Below are 5,081 nucleotides of genomic sequence, written 5' to 3'. Positions count from 1 at the left end.
CACCCTGGTCTGGCGCACCGGACTGTCCGGTGCACCACCGGACAGTGTCCGGTGCACCACCGGACAGTGTCCGGTGCACCACCGGACAGTGTCCGGTGCACCACCGGACAGTGTTTGGTGTACCAGGGCACTCGAGGCCCAACTCTTCACCTTCGGGAATTTTCAGAGGAGCTCCGCTATAATTCACCGGACTGTCCGGTGCACCACCGGACAGTGTCCGGTGCCCCAAGGGAGAGCAACTCTGAACTCGCCAGCTTCGGGAATCCGCTCCGCTATAAATCACCGGACTGTCCGGTGCGCACCGGACTGTCCGGTGTGCCAGCGGAGCAACGGCTACTACGGCGCCAACGGTCACCTGCAGAGGCATTTAATGCGCGCCAGAGCGCGCAGAAGTCAGGCACGCGCGAGACGGCGCACCGGACAGTCTACAGTACCTGTCCGGTGCCCCACCGGACAGCCAGGCGACCCCACAAGTCAGAGCTCCAACGGTCGGAACCCAACGGCCAGGTGACGTGGTTGGCGCACCGGACTATCCGGTGCGCCCGTCGACAGCAGCCTCCACCAATGGTCAAGTTTGGTGGTTGGGGCTATAAATACCCCAACCACCCCCACATTCAAGTCATCCAAGTTTTCCACCTTCCAACTACTTACAAGAGCTCTAGCATTCAATTCTAGACACAACCAAATAGATCAAATCCTCTCCCAACTCCACACAAAGCTCTAGTGATTAGAGAGAGAGATTTGTTGTGTTCTTTTGAGCTCTTGCGCTTGGATTGCTTCTTTCTCTCATTCTTTCTTGCGATCAACTCAATTGTAACTGAGGCAAGAGACACCAATTGTGTGGTGGTCCTTGCGGGGAAGTTTGGTTCCCGTTTGATTGAGAAGAGAAGCTCACTCGGTCCGAGGGACCGTTTGAGAGAGGGAAAGGGTTGAAAGAGACCCGGTCTTTGTGACCACCTCAACGGGAAGTAGGTTTGCAAGAACCGAACCTCGGTAAAACAAATCATCGTGTCTCGCTCTTTATTCGCTCACGATTTGTTTTGCGCCCTTTCTCTCGGACTCGTTTATATTTCTAACGCTAACCCGGCTTGTAGTTGTGCTTAAGTTGTTAAATTTCAGATTCGCCCTATTCACCCCCCTCTAGGCGACTTTCAATTACCTCCATCCAAAAATATAATTCAAGAATCTCAGTGATACTTATCTACTACTACGCATTGTGCAAGGGTAGCAAGTGAGTTTGGTGAGAGATGTAGTAGATGTGTTTCCTATCGTAGATGTATACATAAACACACATATGGTGTAGCGGTAGCTACTCTTAGCCTTTGCTTAAGAGGTCACAGGTTCAAATCCTCTTGAGGACATGTGTGTTTTTTTAATTTTAGCTAAACGTGGGCTGTACGGGGAAATGAGAATGGACTTTGCGGGGAGGGGGGAATGAGAAAGACAGAACAAAGAATGGGAATGAGAGAACATAGAATGATGGCAGAACATGGGAATAACATAACAAGATTTTAGCCCTTTCTATCCAAACAGATCAAGCTCCACGAGCTCTAACCTAAAAAACGAAACTAGAAGCTAATTTCATGAAATTTTCGAAGCTAAAACACTATTTTCATACATTTTCATGAAGTTGCACAAAAACCACCCACCATGTCATTGATTACATAACATACCGATTCAAGGATAATTAATTAAACTCGCACAAATTAATTATATTACATAAACTGGAGTCTATGTGCAAGCCAAACACTCTTAAACTCTGCCTTACCAATTTGTTGAAGTTGTTCCACGGTGAATCTGAAAAACTAAAGTTGCAATTCTTGAAATAAAGCCCTTCCAAGCAGAGCATAAGACTCTTGAGATATTTTGGAACCAATTTATTCGGTTGATGTTATTACGGGAGGGCTTCTTCGACTTAGTAAGGAGGTCTAAACATATGTACAAGAGGGCCGAACCCCCATTGAGAGATGGCAAGCCAAGATCTGGCGCTTACGCAAATACTTAAGAGGGTGGATAGAAAATACTAGTGAATCTTATAAAAAGGAAAAAAGCAACTCCTAGATAAATGGATGCATTAGACAAAAAAGCTGAATCAATATTTTTTAGAGGCTAACGAGGTGATTTTGAAACATGTGCTTAAGGATAGACTAGCTAAGTTATTAAGAGAGGAAGAGATCAAGTGGTATCAAAGGGCAAAAGTCAGTGGAGGGGGATGCTAATACAAAATACTTTCACTTAGTTCCCAATAGAAAGCATAGGAAAACTAGAATTTTTCGGCTAGAACAGGAGGACGATTTAATTCTTGGGTACATTGAGATAAAAATATATATTACAAAGTATTATAAGAAGTTGTTTGGGCCTTCAGAAAGCAACTCAGTATCAATGGATGAATCACGATGTAACGATACTCCTCAAGTTATAGATCATGAAAATGATTTTCTAGTGGCACCTTTTACTGAAGAGGAGATTAAAGAAGCAATTTTTCAAATGAAGCATAATACTGCGCTTGGCCTAGATGGTTTTCCACCGGAGTTTTATCAAGTCTTATGGAATGTGATAAAAGAAGACCTAATGGCCCTGTTTAGGAATTTCCATGTTGGTACATTACCTATGCATTGCTTGAACTTTGGTACAATATTATTGTTACACCAATTTGTTCGTTGAATGTTAGCTTTAAAATCTTCACTAAAGTTGATACTAATAGAATTGTGAAAGTTGCCCAACGTATCATCAAACCAACACAAACGACCTTCCTTCCTGACCGAAATATAATGGAAGGAGCTATCATCCTGCCTGAGACCTTACATGAACTCCACTCAAAGAAATAGAGTGGGATTATTTTTAAGATCGACTTTGAGAAGGCTTATGATAACACCAGATGGGATTTCCTACAACAGACACTGAGAATGAAAGGTTTTCGTCCTACTTGGTGCAAGTGGATTCAATCCTTAATTCAAGGTGGAAAAGTCAGGATACAGGTTAATGACCAGTTGTGGTTTTATTTTCAGATTAAGAAAGGACTCAGGCAAGGTGATCCATTATCCCCAATTTTGTTTAATATAGTCATGGATATGCTAGCCATTATTTTGCAGAGGGTCAAAGAGGATGGTCAAGTGGGAGGTGTTGTAACTCACCTAATAGATGGTGGATTGTCTATTCTTGATACTATTATTTTTCTAGACCACGATATTGAGCAAGCAAACAATTTAAAATTAATTTTGAGCTTGTTTGAACAATTATCAGGTCTAAAGATCAACTTTCACAAGAGTGAAAATTTATGCTTTGGACAAGCAAAGGAGATAGAACAATATTATTCCACCCTTTTTCATTACCTAGGTCTGCTAATGCATTACAAAAAGTTAACAAATAAGGGTTGGAGTTTTTTAGAAGAAAGGATTGAGAAGAAACTGAGTAGTTGGAAAAGCAAGATGCTCTCATGGGAGAAGGGGGGGAGATTGGTGTTGCTAAACTCGGTCTTATCAAGCCTACCTATGTTTATGCTATCTTTTTAGGTCCCAAAGGGAGTCCTTAAGAAAATTGAGTACTATAGGTCAATTTTATTTTGGCAAAACGTCAATCATAAAAAGAAATACAGGCTGATAAAATGGAATCTGTTGTGTCAACCTAAAGAAAAGGGGGATTAGGGGACCAAAATTGGGATATCCAAAATAAATGCTTTTTGAGTAAATTGCTCTTTAAACTTCTAAATGAAGATGGGATTTGACAAAACCTACTAAGGAAATAATATCTTAGTAACAAATCTCTAGGCCAAGTGTTCAATAAACCAAATGACTCTCAATTCTGGAAGAGCTTACTGGGCGTTAAATATATTTTTCTAGGCCTGGAAAGGTTCAAGTTAGGTAGTGGTAACCAGATTAGGTTATGGGAGGAGAAGTGGTTAGGACACCTTGAGTTTAAGGGTCCAGTACCCAAATTTGTTTAATATAGTTAGACACAAACACATGACAGCGGCAGGGATACTCAATGAGGCCCCACTAAATGTATCTTTTAAGAGATCATTAGATGGGAATAAGCTAAGAGAGTGGAACCATCTTGTTGCGAGAGTGTCCGATATTAGGACATGTGTGAGGGTATGGATTGCTTTGTGTGGGGGTTGCATAAAAAATGGCTCCTTCTCTGTGAATTCAACGTAAATTTTCTTATGAACAGTGGTATAAAAGTTACGCAGGAAATTTGGCGTGTGAAAATTCCCCTAAAAATTAAAGTTTTCTTGTGGTTGTTGAAAAGGGGGAGTTATTCTAACTAAAGATAATTTAGCAAAAAGGAATTGGAATGGTAGCAAGGCTTGTGAATTTTGTAGTAGGCCAGAATCTATCCAGCACTTATTTTTTTGATTGTCACTACACTAATTTTATATGGCGTGTGGTTTATATTGTTTTTGGGATCCCCACCTACGAATTGTGCTCATTTATTCAATAACTGGCTAGAGCAGGGGGTCACATAAGTAATTCTATGTTATTAACAGGAGCGAGTTCACTTTGTTGTACGATTTGGCTCACAATGAATGACTCTGTTTGACAAGAGAAAACCAAAATCTTACTTGCAATAGTTAGTTCAAGCTTGCCAGTAACGGACTTTTTTTTGCTTCACATGAATGGCCTTTTGTGTTTCGTCTATCTTGCTAAGATGATTTGTTTTCATCAAGTATGAGGTCTGTAATAATGGTGGTCTGAGACCTTTTCTACGGACAGGTCGGAAGCGAGAACATTTTTCCATTATCTAAAATAAATTTATTCGGTGGATACAGGTCATGAACGTACACCGGCAACTCGCCGTCGCCGTCTTCTCGTTCATCGGTCAGCGAGGGAGTGAGTAATATGAAGAATTGAATGGTCGGCGGCGGCCAACCTACAGGCCGGCAACCAACAACCTTAGTAATTCTTGACACCGACGGCAGGGCCGACGCTCCATGTTTTGGCCAAGCACCACTATTGCCCATTGCACGGACGTCGTGGTCCGACGGGCCGGGGGACAGACAAAGACACGAGACACATGGATCCCGGCTGGCCGGGGGAAAGAAATGAGCGATCGAGCAGCAGTGCAGAAACGTGGGGTACTAG

The sequence above is a fragment of the Zea mays genome, chromosome 5 (genome assembly GCF_902167145.1).
Source record: "Zea mays cultivar B73 chromosome 5, Zm-B73-REFERENCE-NAM-5.0, whole genome shotgun sequence".
Taxonomy (NCBI): domain Eukaryota; kingdom Viridiplantae; phylum Streptophyta; class Magnoliopsida; order Poales; family Poaceae; genus Zea; species Zea mays.
The sequence above is the reverse complement of the archived record's forward strand: the minus strand, read 5'-3'. Positions refer to the sequence as shown.